Consider the following 21,500-nt stretch of genomic DNA (forward strand, 5'->3'; position numbering starts at 1 on the left):
TGTAAGTCTCATTAAAATATGCATGCCAATAACCTGATTGGGTACAGGCAGATGCATATATTGAACACTAAATACAGGAAGTCTGAAGTTGCCTGAGTAGTGCTTATATTTTTTTAAAAATTATATTTGTATTTTTAGTACTTAGCATAGACTCAGACAAATAGACATTCAACAAAGTTTTGATGGGAGAGTACAGGAATAATTGAACAAATAAATAAATAAACAAATAAAGAATTGCATAAATTGCCTGAAATGGTTTTCTGCATTTTCAAATGTCATTTTAAGACAAAATATAAGGAAAGATGTTGCAGGTTTAGTCCAGCTGAGCTGGGTGTAATAGATGTGTTTTTACTTTCTTTCTGTTTGGTATCTTCTAACTTAAGAGATAATGGACACAGTATAAATTGATATGGAGGCTAGCAATCTGTTTGGGCTGAGAGAGAACAAGGAAGCAGGACTTTAGTAATATTTTTATGCCTTTTGACATTATGTGACCACAGCAATATTTGGATCAATTCTAATTTTAAGTACATCAACTGGAGCATGTTTTTGGGAATTAGAAAGCAGAACTAGTTCTCTCCCCTCCAATAAATCTACTTAGCGATGTGGGATGATCTTAGTATCACTTCTATGAACTTGTTTTTATTATAAGTGAGGCTTTCCAAACTCATTTTTAGACAGGGATTCCCTTTTGGTTTAGAAGAAAATTGTAAGCAGTCACCTCTAAAACCTTTAAAGTTATTTGATCTAGTACAACTATCTGACATCAACAAGGATAATAGAAAAAGCTTAAGAGATTTGCAGATTATTATGGAACACATTCTTAAAGTGTGACTTTTAAAGCACAACTTATTAATATATGGATCGCTATGCCTCTTATGATATTTTATACACATGGAATGCATTAATAAATATTTGTTATTTAAAATGTTGGTGTTTTCCATTCATCATATGGTAGGATAATACTTATGAAAGACATAGAGTTTTGGGCTTTCAAAGGTAATTGAATTGTGGCTACCTCAAAATGAGTATAGTCTAAAGCATCCGTTCATTTGCTATCTAGAGAATAGATAGGCTCTCTTCTCACTCGCAATTTTGTCAGTTGACCTGTGGATTAACCTTGTAGAGTCCACAAATAATATATCTTGGTGACTATTAACCACATAGGATGTGAAGATGATCACAAATCTAGTCAGAGACCTCACTGAGGAAACAGATTACACTATCTGAGATTTTATGTATTTAATCAGGTGCAAAGTAGAGGCCATGGATTGGGATCTACAACCCTCATTTCTAACAGAATATTTTTAATTCAAGGACTTATTAATTCAGGGACCATGAGCAGTATCTGAGGCCCTTTGATCTGAGACTGGAGCCAGAGCAGCTGGGATGTGGTAAGCAGTGTCCCAAGTCTGCATAGGACAGTGGGGCCCTGGCTCTGGCCCATGAAACCATATTTCCCTCCTGGGCCTCTGGTCCTGTAATGGGAGGGGCTGTCTTAACAGTCCCTAAAATGTCTTGAGGTCTTTTCCATTGCCTTGAATATTAGTACTTGGCTAACTTTTAGTTATGCAAATATATCTAGCAAGTGGTTGTGGGAGAGCTTGCTTTAATTTCTCTCCCAAAATGTCTTTCTCTTATTCTGCCACATGGCCAGACTGCAAATTTTCCAAAGTTTTATACTCTGCTTCCCTCGTATACGTTCAAAGTTTAAGTCATTCCTTTGCTCCTGCATCTGAGCACAGATTATTAGAAGCAGGCAAGCCACATCTTGAACACTTTGCTGCTTAGAAATTTCTTCTGCCAGATACCCTAAATTATTACTATTGAGTTCAATCTTCTGCAGATCCCTAGGGCATGAACAGAATGCAGCTTTAACATGTGTGAACTTTGCTCCAATTCCCAGTAGGTTCCTCATTTCCATCTGAGAGCTTGGCAGCCTGGACTTCATGGTCCATATCACTATTAGCATTTTGGTCACTACCATTGAACCAGCCTCTAAGAAGTTCTGAACTTAAATTCATCTTCCTGTGTTTTTCTGAGCCCACCAACCTCTGCTCATTACCCAGTTCCAAAGTTGCCTTCATGTCATCAGGTATCTTTATTGCAATTCCCTACTCCTTAGTATCAATTTTCTATATTACATTGTTCTTGCACTGCTATAAAGGTGTATTAGTCTATTTTCACACTTCTGATAAAGACATATCCAAGACTGAGAAAAAAAAGAGGTTTAATTGGACTTACAGTTCCACATGGCTGTGGAGCCCTCAGAATAATAGTGGAAGGCAAAAGGCACTTCTTACATGGTGGTGGCAAGAGAAAAGTGAGGAAAAAGCAAAAGCAGAAACCCCTGATAAACCCGTCAGTTCTTGTGAGAATTAATTCACTATCACAAGAATAGCACAGGAAAGACTGGCTCTCATGATTCAATTAATTCCTCCTGGGTCCCTCACACAACACATGGGAATTTTGGGAGATACAATTCAAGTTAAGATTTGGGTGGGGACACAGCCAATCCATATCAAAAGGAAAACTTGATAATGGTTAATTTACAAATAAAAGAGGATAAATTGGCTCATGGTTCCGTAGGTTTTATAGGAAAAATGGCACTGGCATTGGCTTGGCTTCTGAGGAGGTGTCAGGAAGCTTACAATTATGGTGAAAGACAAGCGGGAAGCAAGCATATCACATGGCCAGAGCAGAAGCAAGAGACTGAAAAGGAAGGTACTACACACTTTCAAATAACCAGGTGTTGTGTAAACTCAGAGCAAGAGCTCACTTATCATCAAGAGGATGGCCCAAGCCATTTACGAGGGATCCACCCCCATGATCAAAATACCTCTTACTAGGCTCCATCTCCAACTCTGGGGGTTACATTTCAAAATGAGATGTGGACAGGGACAAATATTCAAACTATATGACCCAGCTGAATTTTAAAATTATTTTTTGTAGGGATGGTGTCTTACTATTTTCCCCCAGGCTTGTCTTGACCTCCATATCTGTGAAGCTCAAGTAATCCTCCCACCTTGGTGTCCCAATGTGCTGGCATTACAGGCATAAGCCACTATACCTAGCAGCCCTATATCTTAAGTGATGCTACAGGATGTTGTTTTAAATGTTTTTATGTCTGGTAGTTGCTGAAGGTAGATGATGGTGAGAAGAATCTTCTGTGCATGGATATGTATTTGTCTGTAGGTGTATGTAAAGCAACCCACTGCATAAAACTATTTTGAACCCAAAAAATATTATAAACATTTGAAAATACAGAAATCCAAAGGAGAAAACTTGTACATGCACACACAGACTTTTGTTGTCAGCGTAGCATGCATAAAATCTATCTCTTTAGAAATAGTTGTTTTTAAAAGATCCTTTAGTAATATGAATTCTGGACAGCTGCTTTATAGCAATGATTGTGCTAAATTAAAATGACAGTCTGAACACCCATTCACAAGACCCAGACCAAAATAGCATTGCAATACAGAAACAGGAATGACTAAATGTTAAGAAAGACAAATTTTCACATTTTGAGAAGAAAAAATTCATTATTTAGGAGCTGTTTCTCTTTCCAGACTATGCCTCCTGAATCTCTTTTCTGAGGAGCATCCACAGACTCTGTGAAAGGAATATCGGAGCTTATTTTTGGTAGAGTGATAAAAAAATTCAAAGGAATGTAAGTAAAAGCTGGATTGGAACACATATTGAAATCTAGGAACCTAAGTATAGGATACTCATAGATATCAGCTGAATGAAAGCAAAAGGAGAAAGATAGATGTAATATAAAAGTGGTTGGATACTACAAGTCACCAGGCCAGATGAAGAAAACACATAGTACATACCTAATGAGGATGACAAAACTAGCAGCAAGACATATTAGAACAGTAAGGGGGCACATAAATTGTCTGCATCTAATGGAAGCTGTCTTCACTAAAATTAAAATATGGAAACATAGGCTGGGGTTCTCAAAAATGAAAATCTGAATTCTTCTGTTTTCATTAGTCTACCCAGAGGTGAGCATGATCACACACCTACCCAGGAATATTTAGATGTTGAGGTGAACAAAACAACACATTCTATTATGAATTTGAATAAAAAAAACATTTAGTAGTCACAACAAGCTGAAGTGGAAGGGCTTAATCAGAGATGCAATGAGAATGCAAGCAAAGGGAGTGGACTGCAGGTGCCTTCTGACTTTTATTGTTATTAGGGAGTGAAGCTGGTGTGGGAGATTCCTAATACTCAGACAGAGATTGTGCTATCTAATATTCCTCCTGTCATGCAGAGGCTGAGTGAGTCTTCTTATCTAGGTTTTATTACTATTGAGTTCAATCTTCCGCAGATCCCTAGGGCATGAACAGAATGCAGCTATAACATGTGTGAACTTTGCTCCAATTCCCAGTAGGTTCCTCATTTCCATCTGAGAGCTTGGCAGCCTGGACTTCATGGTCCGTATCACTATTGGCATTTTGGTCACTACAATTGAACCAGTCTCTAAGAAGTTCTGAACTTAAATTCATCTTCCTGTGTTCTTCTGAGCCCACCAACCTCTGCTCATTACCCAGTTCCAAAGACAGAGGAGTGGGGATCTAAAAGTTCTCACTGGCCAAACATGAAAAATAGAGCAAGTTTTTGGTCCACTTTTTAATAAGGTTATTTGATTTTTGCTTATTGAATTGCTTAAGTTCCTTATGGACCCTGGATATTAGATCCTTATTAGATGCGTAGTTTGTGAATATTTTCTCCCGTTCTCTAGGTTTTCTGTTTACTGTTGATAGTTTCTTTTACTGTGCAGAAACTCTTTAATTTGGTCCCATTTGTCAATTTTTTTTTTCATTGCAATTGCTTTTGAGGGCTTACTATAAATTATTTCCCAATACTGATGTTCAGAATGATGCTTCTAATTGTTTTCCCTTGGATTATTATAGTTTGAGGTCTTACATTTAAATCTTTATTCCATCTTTAGTTAGCTTTTGTATATGGTAAAAAGTAGGGGTCCTGTTTCTTTCTTCTGCATATGGCTAGCCAGTTATTTCAGGGAGCTAGCCATTTATTTATAGGGAGTTCTTTCCTTATTGCTTATTTGTGTCAACTTTCTCAAATATCAGATAGCTGTAGGCATGAGGCTTTATTTCTGAACTTTCTGTTCTGTTCCATTGGTCTACATTTTCATTTTTGTATGAATATCATGTTGTTTGGGTTATTGTAGCCTTATAATATAGTTTGAAGTCAGGTAATGTGATGACTTGAGCTTCGTTCTTTTTGTTTAGGATGGCTTTGACTACTAGGGCACTTTTCTGATTCCATATGAATTTTAGAATAGCTTTTTCTAGTTCTATAGAAAGTGACATTGGTAGTTTGGTAGAAATAGTGCAGAAACTGTAGATTGCTTGGGGCAGTAGGGTCTTTTAATTTAATTTAACATTGCTTCTTCCAATCATAAGCATGGAATGTTTTGCATTTTTGTTTAGGTCATATATTATTTCTTTCAGCAGAGTTTTGTAGTTCTTCTTGTAGAGATTTTTCACTTTTCTAAAAAAAAAGAAAAAAGAAAAAAGATAAGAAGCCATTGAACGTGCGAAAAAAGTGCTCCACATCACTAATCATCAGAAAAATGTAAATCAAAACCACAATGAGATACCATCTCACACCAGTCAGAATGCTTATTATTAAAAAGTCAAAAAACAACAGATGCTGGCCAGGCTACAGAGAAAAGGGAATGCTTATATACTGTTGGTGGGAATGTAAATTAGCCCAGAAACTGTGTACAGCAGTTTGGAATTTTCTCAAAGAACGTAATACAGACCTACCATTTGACACAACAATCTCATTACTGGGTATATATCCAAAAGAAAACATATCATTCAATTAAAAAGACACTTGCACTCATATGTCCATTGCAGTGCTATTCACAATTGCAAAGATTTAGAATTAACTTAAGTGCTAAACAATGGTGTACTGGATAAAGAAAATGTGGCACATATACACCATGGAATACCACACAGTCATAAAAAGGAATGAAACCCTTGCAGCAACATGGGTGGACCTAGAGGCCATTATCCTAAGCAAATTAATACAAGAACAGAAAACCAAAAAACTCATATTCTCACTCATAAGTGACAGTTAAACATTAAGAACTCATGAACATAAAGACAGTGACAATAGATATTATGAACTATTAGAGGCAGAAGGACAGGAAGGGGAAAATGATTGAAAAAGTAACTATTGGTTATTATACTCACTACCTGAATGATGGAATCACTGATAGGCCAAATATCATCATCACACAATGTACTCATGTGACACACCTGCACCTATACTCCTGAATCTAAAATAAAAAATGAAATTATTAAAAACTAGAAAAATAAAAGTAATTATAAAAAATTTTAAAACAAGAAATCTCAAATTTTCTTCAAAGCATTTTGAGTATAACCTAAACATTAAAGCAGACAAATGTGTGTACAAATTAATCCATTTTAACATTGCTTTAATGAGGTAAACTTACATGTAATAAAATGCATCACTTTTGAAAAATGTGTACATCCAAGTAATTGCTAACTCTGTTCAAAATAAAAAAACATATTAATCACATGAGAAAACTCCCTCTTGTTCTTTCTAATTAATTATTTTCACTTAAGCAACTGCTATTTTAATTTCTATCACCATATATGGTTTTGCTTGTTCCTGAACTTAATATGAATATGAGAAAACATTAGATAGTCTTTTGTGTCCAAATCCTTTTGCTTAACATAATGCTTTTAAGATTAACCTGATATTGTTCCATATATGAAGAGTTTGCTACTTTTTAACTGGTGAATAATATTCCTTGTATGAACATACTATTTTTTAAAATTCTCTTACTGATGGACATTTGTGTTGTTTCCAGTTTTTTGCTATTATAGATAAAGCCACTATAAAAGTATATTCTAATTAATAATAAGCAAGCTTTTTTGTTACATCTTCAAAATACATGTTTATAAATGATTGGAGAGCAATTGATCTTTTTGCCCTTTGATTTTTAGATAAAACTCAAGGGTCTTGGATTGGTTAGCCTGGAGATTTTCAAAATAGAAGTAGCCAGAATAAGAAAACTTGAAATTATACTATTTAGGGTTAAATAAATTGCATATTTATTGTAGGAAGATAAGATATAGTGATTGCATGATACCTCTTTTCAAATGTTTAGTGGGATATTCTTTGGAAGAGGGAGTAAATTTATTCTGTCACCCTAGAGAATAGTCTTTGACCAATGAGTTGGAAGGCAAATTTAGACTTTCAAGAAAGATCAGTACTAATAATTAAAATTGAGATAAAATTGGCTGCCTATGATGGTAAAGTGTTCTTCATCCCAAACATATTCAAGCTGAGGCTAGCTGACAACTTGTTAGAAATGTTTTAGAATCAAATCATTGTTTGAATGGATAGTTGAGCAAAGTGAAGTCTAGTGTCTCTACTAAGATAATTCTCTAATTCTGTGTGTGTATTATTCTCTTTTTCCTGGTAAGTCCCCTCATGGATCCAATGACACTGCAGTTAATAATTTAATGATATCAGTGGACAAATAGAGCCATATAGTACAATCCTTTATTTCTTCTACTACTGAGGAAGTTTCCACTGTTAGCTGTATATGCAAATCAACTAGATTGTTGTTTTGAGTTATGAGCCAGGGATGGAGGAGGAGCAGAAAAGGTATCAAACTAAGCTGTAGTGCTCATTTATACGCCATTGTAAATGAATTATTAGAATAGTTTTTACATGAGAACTAATTTTAATGAAAGAAATTGGCAAGCACAGGAAAAAAGTAAGTGCCCAAAGTTAGGAGAAAAGAAGACAAAAAAGAAAAAGCCAGCAATTTCAGAAGCAAACTATACTTACTCATTTGTTAGAATGTCTGCGGATAAGCAACTGTCATATGTTTGGTTCCTCATGAGAAGGCTTAATCTTCTACAATTTCCAGCAACTTAATCTTTTTTACTCTGATATTTGACATTTCCCTTTGTTTTTCATTCCATTCACTATTAATACATCATGTGCATCACTGACAATTAAGCTTCTGAGATCCAGCTCTGATTTGGTACAATCCTGCCATAACAAATCCCTCAAAGGCTCCTCATTATCTATTGAACTGAATTAAAAACTCATAGTTTGGTGTACAAGACTATTTATGGTTTTGATTCCATTGCTCATCCTAATGTTGTATCTCATGACTTACCTTCATATCTATGTCCCTCATTCCAGTTGAACTACAGGTTGCTTGCTGTATACTCCAGGTACTTTACTAACTCTATACATTTGTTCCTGCTATTCTACCCATTTCTGTCTCTGTGTATAAAATTTGCACCCGTATTCTATAAAAGCTACCCAAAATATTACTTTGACACCTCTGCTTTTGAGGTAACAATATTTGATCCTCTATCTGATCGATTAGGATACTATTTTTGTATCTCTTTTATATTAGTTATGTTTTTTCCTTTGTGATCTTGCCTTTCAGTATTAAGTTGAACTTTATGAAATCATTAACATTCTACCATTTTGGCTCACATAAATAGCATTTATGTACTTCAATCTAAGTAATATATGACTTATCTCTCCTAATAGATTGTACACTTCTTGAACCTCCCAAAGTGCCTACCAAATGCCCCCTATAATCTTCTCCAGCACAATACTGTTTGTTGAAATGAATGACTAAATTATGTTCAAACTGAGTCTCAATATTTAAGAATTCTTTGGTTGAGTCATTTATGTGGGAGTTTTTATTCTCAAGATTTGTAACTAAAGAGACTCCGATAAAAAGGCTCTAGATAAACCTTAGCTGAATCAGAAAAGACAATTCTATGCATCACTTAGTAGAGTTATCTAATCATTAAAGGTAAATTCAACTTTGGGATTTTATGATTTTAATTGCAAAATGCTCTTGGTGCATAATTTGCTGTCTCATGAGTGTATTTCAACTGGATTTTATATCCCATACAGCATTCTTATTCTTTCAGGATTTGTGATATAGAGCTTTCTCCTAGGGGCAAGATTCACCTCAATTCTAAGCACAAAGTAGCAATTTCCTTATATTTATTCCATTTATATGTGTGATAATGATCAGCATCCATTTCCTGATGCACCCCTCCATCTTAGTTGTATTCATTTTTCAAGTACTTATGCCAGTGTGTCTATCCACAAAAATTGCAAAATTTTTTTAACTATTCTCTGTACTTCTAATGCCTAACACAGTACCTGGTACATTATAGGCCCTCAGTTAATTAATGCTTGCTAAAAGGAGGAAGAAAATAAGTAAGTTAGGAAAAGAAAAAGGAAGGAAGGAAGGCAAAGAGGGAGGAATGAAGGAAGAAAGGAAGTGAGGGAGGGAGAGAGAGAGGGAGGGAGGAAAGGAAGGGAGGAAACATGCAACTCCCGAAAGAAAGTTGTCATCTAGTAAGCCCTACCTCTTCTTGCCAGTCTGCAGTTTTGTTTTGGTTCCTCTGTTCAGGTTGGAATTTTAAAAAAAAACTAATACAAAAGATAAACATTTCCACTAGGAATTAGAAGCAGAACAGAATAATTTACATTTGCTTTCTGGGTGTCAGGATTCAAAGTATCAAAGATGGTAATAGTATTGTTCCTGTGATAAACAGATAGCTAAGAAAATCACCTTTTAGTATATAGGACCAAAGCAGAGATGCTACTGAGAAACATGAGCTAAGCAACAGAAGATTGACGATCTGTTTATCTACAGGAAGAAAAAAAAAATTTAACTAGAAAACCAAGCAAGCAGTTGCTAGCTACTCCTCAAGCTCCAAGCCTCTAGGGCCATGGTTATTTCAGATTTCTCCCCTCCTCCACCTTAAACATATCAAACAGTCCCAAGAATACAGGAAATAATAAATGGCTTCCAAAGTTAATAGCAATGTATTCAGAACACAGGGTCCTGCAAAGCATAGGAAAGTCAGGCAGAATATTCTTTTTTTCAACTTAAAAATCTCTCAGAAAGTACTTCCCAGTGGACGCTATCAAAATGCTGGCTCTGGAAGGCAATTCTCCAGGTAACACACCTTTTATCTAGTTATTCAGTCATTAATTGGCCCCTTGGTCTGGACGCTAATAACACATGATTGTGGTCAGGTGTGGTGTTTCATGCCTGTAATCCCAGCCATTTGGGAGACCACGGTGGGCAGATTGCTTGAGGTCAGGAGTTCGAGACCAGCTTGGGCAACATGGTAAAAACCTATCTCTATAAAAATTACAAAAAATAACTGAGGGTGGTGGCATGCATCTTTAGTCCCAGCTACTTTGCATAGCTGGTGTGGGGATGATTGCTTGAGCCTGGGAGGTAAAGTTTGCAGTAAACCGAGTTTGCACCACTGCACTCCAGCCTGGGTAACAGAATGTGACTCTGTGTCAAAAACAAACAAACAAAAATACAAAAACACATGATTAAGAAGAAAAACAATCTCCCTTTGGAGAAAAAGTTAAATTTGTGTCAATTAATCTTTTTTACTTCAGGTTAAAGGAACTTCCTCCAAAAGGCATACCCCAGTCACTGGGTAGCAATCCCAACGATGTAGCTTAAACACACAGGCTCAGCTTTTTAAGTCAGCACCTCCAGTTTTCTTGAAATGGAACTCTGCAAGCAGAAAAGATGCACAGCGTGTGTGTAGGAATATGAAACTGTCCTACTGAGATTTTATGGTTCAGTGACCTTACTTATCTTGCATTATAAGATTAGAAAAGATCTTATAGGATGCAAAACAAGAGTCTTCTACTTTCCTCTTTATGAAATTACAAATTGCTACTCTTTAAAGTGTCTCCACTACTGATAGGTAATATTATTTTCATTTTTTTCCAGCCTGGATAAGATAGACGTGTTACATCTAACAATAAAGAAACTCATATACAATATGGAGGCAGTGGAGCTTAGTACTTTATACCAATAGTTGCAATCTTTCCTTTTTATTAAGTAGACCCCAACTTCAAAGATCATTCCTAATTCTTTAGCTTTTCTCATCTACACTGTGTTGGAATCTGTACTGTATCTTACCAAGGTAAGTTGATGTCACACTGGCCTTCAGGCGTTAGTGTATCCCAGAATTAGGAATGTAAACCAGAACTGGAGAGGCATAACAGAGGGTAGAACCAGAACAAAGAGATGTTGACAGTATTGGAACACAAGAAAAGTAATATAATAGAGTTTGGGATGAGGTTATGTCAGTACTAGTCAGGGAGGCAAAAGCAAGAAAAACATACAAGCCAGATATTATATTCAAAAAATAAGGTTAAAACACTGTAAATAATCTAAGGAACATGCAAAAAGCACCAAAAATAGAAATTAACATAAAATTTGCCTGCAAAGTAAATTTTATTATAGCCTATAACAATGATCAGTTACCTATGGTGAATAGGGCTTTAAAGGCTTAACTGTGCATTGACTTTCACATGTGAAAGACATTTGGTTTGTTCCACAAATATGTAAGTCCATTGTGTTATCCATTTACCCTCTTGACATTCATCTTAAATCCAGGCCTTCATAGATTCATTGGTCTATGTATACTTTCAGTTTCTAAGATGAAGAATAAATATGGCTGAAAACCAGAGATAGTTACTCTCTCCCCTTCCTCAAATCAAGACTACCTAGGAAATTATAGAGTCTATCTACCATATTCCAGGAGTGACATAAAATAACTTATTAAGAGCAGGACTATACCAGAATAGTAACAGAAATTTGTCCTTCATCCACATCAACTTTCAGAAGGTTCATAATAGCCTAGGCTCCATCTCATGATTTGAAGTAAGAAAGGAAACATAATTTTTTGAGTTCCCATTATGTGCTAGGCACTGTGCCAACCTTATTTGAATGCATTATCTCATTCAATTTTCACAAACAGCCAGTCAAACTCTGTATTAATATGAATTAAATGTATTGTTTCATAATTGTTTTCATAGTGCTCATAGTCTCTAAATCACTTTGTGATGGGCAATATTTACAAATCTTTAAAAAACAAGATTTAGATTAACCTTTGGAACATGAAATTATGCCTGCAAACACAACCTTGTTGCATTCCTTTAATGTTCTCATAAAAGCTGTTAAGCCTAACAGAAGTTTGGGATAATTATTGTAGTAGGTTATTTTCAATAATGTTAGAGGATTTTACAAATTCAGTTACTGCCAGTAAATATTTGTAGTTTTTTTTTTTTTTTTTTTTTTTTTGCATTGCAGTCATTTACTTGGAGCTAAACAGTTTTATCATGATATACTGTAGATAGAGACCAGAACTTTAGAGAGATGTATAGATTTGTCTGTAGGTATATAAGCACACATACTAACAAACACTTAAGCATAATATTCCCCTTCCAGAACAAACCAATGATGACATTTTTGCCCAATCCTGCCCACCCTAAAATACACACTAAAGAATAACACCAGATGTGCAATCAAATCAAATCTCTAACTCAGTTTAGATTCTAAAAAGTAGTTGATATAATGCAATTTCTCATGCTTTGTATATTGCAATTTTTGATACATATTACCTGAGCATTAATGGATACTTGTAATATGTTCTGAAGTATTAGAATAAAAGGCATGAGCCATTTCTAGTCTTACTCCTTTTGTTTTGTCATAATTGTTTATCTAATTATGTTGAATTAGGTGCCGAAGGTAATGGTTTGTGGAAAGTATTGAAGTATTAAAGTTCCAGATAAATGTTAAATTGTTCTTTTATTCTTAAATTGACTGAATGTCAAGGTTGCCTTTGGGGTATATTTTGCTTTTTATGTTTATCCTGAAAATCACATGACTCTGTAAATTGAAGGAAGAATATAGCTCTTGGGGAGTTGACGTAGGATCTTCATGTTAGTGCTTATACTATCAAATTTTCCATTAGTCTCAGAATTTATCCCATGATTGGTGATTGGTTTAGTTTTCAGAATCTCTGTCTAGTATTCTGTTAGCAAAGATCTCTGCAGCACTTTAGCCAATGAGTGTCTCAGGGTGATGTCCTTTGAACCACCGCTTTCTCCTAGAAAGGGAGGCAATGCCACGTAACAGCTGAGAGTGCAAGCTGTAAACAAACTTGGACGTAATTCACTTCTAGACCATTTACCAGCTATATGACCCTGGGAAAATTAAGCTATTTGTGATTCAGTTTCCTTTTCTGTATAATATGATGAGAAATAGTAAATGTCTCATAGATGTGACTGTTAAATGAAATAATCCATACGAACTATTTGGCACAATGCCTGGCACTCATTGTATATGGAAGTAAGTGAGATCACTCACCCAGGGAAAAGTGTGTATATTATTTCTTTACAAATAAGTCTTTCTTTAATAGATGCAGTTTTGTGGGGAGCAAGAGAGATATTTGAAGGCAGGGATTCAGACTAGGGCAAGAGAATAGGCTGACTAGAAGTGATTCTGTTAAAGTCCCATTTTAATGTCCTTATCAAAGGTATTGTATCCTCTTAGATTTGTTACCAAGTAAATAAGTTTGGGAAGAATGCGTAGAATTAACTTGCCTTCATTTCTACCCCTTTGGTTCTTCTTATGGCATTATGCATTCTATGGGTGTTCAGTAAATGTTGTGATGATAGAAAAATGGAAATTTGAAGAAGAATACTTGGGTGTACTACAAGAAATAACTCATAATACGCGGCCAATAGTTGATTCCCAGAGGTTATGACTTTGAAGCCATCATAAATTGTATTATATTAAAATAACATTTCCCTGAAGAAGAAAATGTTGCTTTGCTCTGAAGGGGAGCACATATTTCAACCTCTGCATGGCTGTAAGCACTAGTTAAAAAATAAAAGTTATGTGATCTCTATTGGTGAACTGGATTGAGACTCACAGAGTTGTTACCACTGTCTGATAATTCGTAGTTTTATGAAGAAGATGCATTGAACACTGAAAACAAGTTTACAATTTTTTTTTAGCACAGTTGTCTTTTGATCTTTCTTCCCCCTGTTGGAATATATCCCACAAGGACTATTAGTTGCAAAAGAAAAAGTATTTGCTAATAGCAACAGATTAAAAGCAAAAATAAAAATTACAGCTGCTTTCTTTAAAAAGGCCCTCCTATGGCTCATTTTTAGATTTGTAAAGTGAAAGTTTCCAGAAAATGAAAGAATAACAGACAGCTCTGTATTTGAACATTGTCAATTCTAGGAATACTTATGCATATATTAAATTTTTTAAATTTGAATACCTTGTATCGTTTGCATCATGAAAACTGCTTCAGCTGTAATCCCTCATAATATTGCATTTGCTATGCTATTTATGTCATGAGAGAAAAACATGAGTGATACCTGTATCTTCAAATATGACTTTTTGAACAAATAGAAATACTTTTCTATTGTTTTCATCAACTTAATGTTGAAATTCTATCACATATTCAGTATTACCACAAGTTAATAATATTTCAGCTTGATATCTCATCCTGCGAAAATAACCTGTCATTGTTCAGTGACCCTGCTGACCATAAGATATCTTTCAATTAAAGAAATAGACTGTCTCTTCCATTGACTTAGTCTAAAGGTGAGCTTTTGAAAGTATATCCACTGATTTATTAATCTAATAAATATTTATTTATCACCAGGCATGTTTAAATAATATTATTCAGGAAATGAGTAACTCTAATTCAAGTCAGAATGTGCTAACTGCTATAAAAGTAGTACAAATGAAATGCTATTAGAGTGAAGAAAGGGTGGTTATCACATTAAGAAAGGCTTCAGTGAGAGTAGATTTAGAACTTCCTCCTAAATGTCATAGAATAAAATGTATTATTATTGGATTAAATAATTATTTTAGTTTAAATTGATTAAAAGTAACATCCTCTGGGTGATGGAATAGACAGGTAGTCAAGGATGAAATCATGGAAAGGTTTGACCAAGAAATATGACCTTCATTAAATTAGCAACTACTGAATATATCTGAGTATAAGAATGTCATAATAAGGCCTGTACTTTGTAGTATTTCTTGGGAAAAAATGAATTTTAATGAGGAGAAATTGGAGATGAGGGATTCTTGGAATGAAATGTAGACCAAGATTGTGGCAATGGAAATGAAAATATGCGAAGAAGATAATTAATATTTAGAGGAATATGAGGGGTAAAAGAGGTTGAATTTAACAAAAGCCCCTATTTGTCTTATAACTGATCAAAACTTATCTCCCCTTCTGCTAGTGTCTTGGACTATCTGGTAAACCCTCTTTTTTAACACTGCAGTACAATATCCAATGTTATGGTATGAACGTAGGGAAGATGAAGTTTCTAAACTGTTTAGCTATTAATTTGAAAACAGCAACAAATGACTACTACCTAGGAAAGCCAAGCTTGCTTTGTGATATTCTGATGATCTTGCTTAATGATGTATTTTTTCTCTTGTAGCTTGTTGGCTTTAAAAATGGTTTATTATTTATTTTATTTCTATGTAGCAAATGAGTAGAAACATTTTAGGTGCTACAGTCTTTATTACTTTGAAGAGAACCCTTAGCAAAAGAGGTTATATAAAAGAACCAACCAACAAGAAACAGTAGAAAATGCCACTTTTTCCCCTCAGTAAAGGCCAAAATGGCAGAAATATAATCAAATCAAATGGTATGACTTCAAATTATGTGACTCCTAAATAAAATTTTATGTCCTTCTTCCCCTAACAACAGGTTGCAACCCCTTCCTTTCTTTCACATCATAAAAAAAAAGCCCTCAACATGCCTAGGTGTCCCTTTTGTTCAGCAGGTTCCTTAAAGTACAGTCGCTTAACTACAGGGACTAAGAAATGCATTGTTAGGCAATTTCATCATTGTGGAACCTCACAGAATGTGCTTACACAAATCTGGATGGCATAGCCCACTAAACTCCTAGGCAATATGGTATATAGCCTATTGCTCCTATGCTACAAACCTTTATGGCATAATACTGTACTGAGTACTGTAGGCAATTGTAACACAATGTTTAATATTTATGTATCTAACATATCTAAACCTAAAAAAGTTACAGCAAAAATACAGTATAAAAAATAAAGAATGATACACCTGTATAGGACACTTACCATGAATGAAGCTTGCAGGACTGGAAATTGTTCCAGGTGAGTCAGTGAGTGAGTGCTGAGTGAAAATGAAGGACTAGAACATTACTTTAAACTACTGTAGATGTTATAAATGTTGTATATCTATGCTACACTGAATTAATAGTGTATTTCTTCAATAATAAATTAACCTTAGCTTACTGTAATGTTATTATTTTCCAAGTTTTTAATTTTTCACAATTTGTTGACTTTTGTAACAACATTTAGCTTAAAACATAGACACATTGTATAGTTGTACAAAAATATTTTCTTTATATCCTTATTTTAAAGCATTTCTCTATTTTTAATTCTTAATTTCTTTTCACTTTTTAAATTTTTTTTGTTAAAAACTAAGACACAAAGAGACATATATTAGCCTAGGCCTACACAGGGTCAGTATCATCAGTATCACTGTCTTTTACCTCCACATCTTGTCCCAATGGAAGGTCTTCAGGGCATGGAGTTCTTACGTCCTATGGTAACAATATCTTCTTCTTGAATGCTTCTTGAAGGGACTGTTTTATGCTTAATTTTTTTATAAGTAGAATAGGTACACCCTAAAATGATGGTAAAAAGCATAGTATAGCGAACTCAGAAACCAATAACATAGTTGTTTATCATCATTAAGTACTATGTACTGTACATAATTATATGTGCTCTATTTTCATATGACTGGTAACAGTAGGTTTCTTTATACCAGCATCACCACAAACATGAGTTGTATAATGTAAGCATTACCACCATATTACAATGGCTACAATGTCAGTAGGTAATAGGAATTTTTCAACCCCATTATAATCTTATGGGACCACCTACATATATGTGGTCCATTGTTAACTGAAATATCATTATGTGGCATGAGACTGTACTGGGATTTGCTGAGGGATGTTAATTCTACCTTTGAACATAATCAAATCATCCCTCTTACTCTGCAACTCATTGCTTAATAAGAGTGTTAATATATAAGTTTGAAAATCCAGTGCACACTTGAGGACTTTCTAGTCCAGAATGATGCACCAGGAGTACATGAAATTCTGGAGTTTTCTGGAGGGCTTTAAATATTTTTAGTTGTGAAGGCCAAACTCTGTCAGTAATAGGAGCATGGACTCACTATAACCCAGCAGTTATACTATATTTCCTACTGCTGAAGTACTAAATGACAAATTAAAAGGCTTGCTTAGTGTTGTCTCTAAGTTGCATTTTCCCTTGTGGATATTCAGCAGCATCAGGAGACCAGTATCTATTTAACACTACAGTTCAGAGTAGCCTAGTACATCCTACTCCCTCCACCTGTGAAATGTGTTGCTTTTGTTGGTGCTTTGTGATTTTGAACCATGAATTACTTATGCCCATATTGGATGTTGCCTCTAGTTTCTACCAAAGTGCCCTTAAACCCATTGCTTCTTTTTTAAAAAAGTAATTACCTTGACTTCTAGTGAAAGGGCTATAATTCACATAGCTAATAAAGTTGTTAAGCTACAGTATAATATTTATCCATCTTCATTAAAGAGAGAGAAAAATAATAGGGTTTTTTAATGGGCAAACTCATTGCTGCCACTTTCCCAAGGAAAATGCATTTCTTTACCTTGGCCTCAGTGGTTTAGACATGGGAAAACAGTAGAGAAGGTAGAGAGACAAAAAGAGTAAGATGTGAATCAAGAGGTGAAGGGATTTTTTCAGTTACATTCCCAGCCCATGGAGATTGGGTGGTGATGGGTGATATTGTCAAAGGAAAAGTGATATGAGGCAAAACTAACGTAAGAATTAGGCATAAACATTCAAACTGACCAGACGGGACTCTGGTATGGGAACAGCAATTATTATTTTTAGCTCACCATCATCTAAACCAATTCATGAGGCAATTGTTTAACTGGTAGTGTCCAGTTCCCTTTTTTTTGAGACACAATCTTGCTTTGTCACCCAGTCTGGAGTGCCATGGCGTGATCTTGGCTCACTGCAACCTCTGTCTCCCAGGTTCAAGCAATTCTCCTGCCTCAGCCTACAGGATAGTTGGGATTACAGGCATGTGCCACAACATCTGGCTGATTTTTGTATTTTTAGTAGAGACAGGTTTTTGCCATGTTGCCAAGGCTGGTCTTGAACTCCTGGCCTCAAATAATGCCTCAGCCTCCCAAAGTGCAGTGATAACAGGCATGAGCCACTGCGCCCATCACCAAATTGTTGATATCAATAGCAAGCTGTGGTGTCTGTGCTCAGTGATGGCAGCAGTGGCATCTTCATGGAATCGGTTGTGCACAATGATTTTTAGTGGCATTACTGGTTGGGTAGCCTCCAAACCTAGCACTTCATTTTGTTCTTAGATTAATCAGAGTTGGCATATGTTATTATGGAAGGGAGAAGGGACTACAAAAGAGTCTTTTATATGATCTGCCCATGCGATTCAGGCTTAGACAGAAGGACTTCTCCAGTTAATGGAGGGATCATTCTTTATTAGTTACTCACATTTTCACACAATTCAATAATCCAAAACAAGATTTCTTTTGCCATCTAGTTATGTTCCAAATTTTGTACCCTAGTAATGAGTGGGGGAGTAGGAAAGATGAAATAGTTACAATCACTGTCTCTAAGAAACCCAATAAAAAGAAACACATAGAAATGTTGTTTAATGCATCTGATAACAAAGTGAACAAAAATAAGCAATGGGGAAAATACTTCTTATTTAATAAACAGTGTTGGGATAGTGGGTTATCCATATGCAGAAGGATGAAGCTGGACCCCTACCTTTCACCATATACAAAAATTAACTTGAGATGGATTAAACATTAAATGTAAACCTCAAACTATAAGAATCCTGGAAAGAAACCTAGAAAACATCATTCTGGACTTTGGTCTTGGAAACTAATTCATTACTAAGTCCTCAAAAGCAATTGCAACAAAAGCAAAAATTGGCAAGTGGCACCTAATTAAATAAAGGACTTTTGCATAACAAAAGAAATTATCAAAAGAGTAAACAGAAAACCTACAGAATTAAAGAAAATATTTGCAAACTATGTGTCCAATAAATGTCCAATAGCCAGAATCTATAAAGAACTTATTTCAACAAGCAAAATCAAATAACCCCATTAAAAAATGGGCAAAAGACAGGAGCAGACACTTCTAAAAATAAGATAAACAAGTGGCCAAGAAACATGAAAAATATGCTCCATGTCACTGCTCATTAAAGAAACATAAATCAAAAGGGAGAGGGAGGATCCAAGATGGCATATTAGACACAACTCCAGCACACAACACCCAGCGAGAGAGATGCAGAAACCCAGAGATCTCCTAGCTCCAACTGAGGTACCAGGTGCATTTCAATGGGTCTGGTCCAAGGGTGAGCAAAGTCCACTAGGGGCAGACCGAGGCAGGGAGGGTTACTGCTTCACTCAAAAAGTGTATCTGACCAGTGAGTCGGAGGCTCCACCTCTGACACTCCAGTCCAGATACAGTGCTTCCCTCAAAGCCTCAGCAATACACAGAACGGGGATCTTTGCCAGTCAAGCGCCAGGAATTACAAGTGCGGAGTTGAAAAGAGTCTGCAGAATGAGCTATTGCCCCCTCCCCCCACCCAGAGAGAGAGGGAGCTGTAAGCCAGCAGCTGGGCGGCCCTTACTCCATGACCAGAGAGAAACGAAGCTGAAAGTGGGAGACTGCTGGGTGTGGCTGGGCGGGTCCCTATCCTCCCCCACAAACCCCAGAGGGCTGAAGCTCTGACTCTAGTGGGTTGCATAGCCAGTGCCATAGTCTGAGATGAACCCTGAATGATCCAGCCCAGTGGAGGAAGGGCACAACTCACCACTAGAGGGGTGGGACTGGGCTACATGTTTTAACAAAAAACACAGGAAGCCTACACAGCAATAGGACAGCATTCTTGACAACCCAGCAGAGCCTACAGGTCAGCGGAAGAGGTAGGCCTAATCTCCCAGCATAAACAAAAAAGACACAGGAAGCTTCCCTAGTAAAGTGAAGGAGTCCCTAGAAACCCAGTAGCGCCCCCACAGGCAGACAAGCCACCTCATCAAGCAGCTCTCTGACACCACAGCCAGGTAAATCCACAAAGATGGGAAAAAACCAGTGCAAAAAAGGTGAAACCATCAAAGACCAGAACACTTTTTCTCCTTCAAGGTATCACAACTCCTCAACACCACCGGATCACAACTTGACTGAGAAGGAGTGCGAAGAATTGATGGAAACAGGATTCAGAAGGTGGATAATAACAAACTTTTCAGAGCTAAAGGAACATGTTCTAACTCAATGAAAAGAAACCAAAAACTTTGAAAAAAGGTTAGACGAAATGCTAACTAGAATAACCAGCTTAGAGAAGAACATAAATGACTTGATGGAGTTGAAGAACACAGCACGAGAACTACGTGAAGCAAACAAAAGTTTTAATATCTGAATCGATCAAGCAGAAGAAAGGTTATCAGAGATTGAAGATCAACTCAATGAAATAAAAAGAGAAGGCAATACAAGAGAAAAAAGAGTGAAAAGAAATGAACAAAGCCTCCAAGAAATATGGCATTATGTGAAAAAACCTAATCTATGCTTGATCAGTGTACCTGAATATGATGGGGAGAATGAATCCAAGCTGGAAAACACAATCCAGGATATTATCCAGGAGAACTTCCCAAGCCTAGCAAGGCAGTCCAAATTTCAAATTCAAGAAATACAGAGAACTCCACAAAGATATTCCTCAAGAAGAGCAACCCCAAGGCACATAACTGTGAGATTCACCAGGGTTGAAATGAAGGAAAAAATCCCAAGGGCAGCCAGAGAGAAAGATCAGGTCACCCACAGAGGGAAGCCAATCAGACTCACAGCAGATCTCTCGGCAGAAACTCTACAAGCCAGAAGAGAGTGGGGGCCAATATTCAACATCCTTAAGAAAAGAACTTTCAACCCAGAATCTAATATCCAGCCAAACTAAGCTTCGTAAGTGAAGGAGAAATAAAATCCTTTATGGACAAGCAATTATTGAGATTTTGTCACCACCAGACCTGCCCTACAAGAGCTCCTGAAAGAAACACTAAGCATGGAAAGGAGCAAGTACCAGTCACTGCAGAAGCAAACCAGTTGGCAAAGACCAAAAATGCAATGAAGAAAATGAGTCAACTAATGAGAAAGAAAACCAGCCAGTAACAAAATGGCAGGATCAAATCCACACATAACAATATTAACATTGAATGTAAATGACCTAAATGCCCCAATCAAAAGACACAGACTGGCAAACTGGATAAAAAGTCACCCATCGGTGTGCTGTATTCAAGAAACCCATCTCACATACAAAGAGACACATAGACTCAAAATAAAGGGATGGAAGAAGACTCAACAAGCAAATGGAGAACAAAAAAAAGCAGGGGTTGCAATCCTAGTCTCTGATGAAATGGACTTCAAACCAACAAAGATCAATAGAGACAAAGAATGACATTACATAATGGTAAAAGGATCAATCCAACAGGAA

The sequence above is a fragment of the Aotus nancymaae genome, unplaced genomic scaffold (assembly GCF_030222135.1).
Source record: "Aotus nancymaae isolate 86718 unplaced genomic scaffold, 86718_ANA_hifiasm-v0.15.2.pri h1tg000004l, whole genome shotgun sequence".
Taxonomy (NCBI): Eukaryota; Metazoa; Chordata; class Mammalia; order Primates; family Aotidae; genus Aotus; species Aotus nancymaae.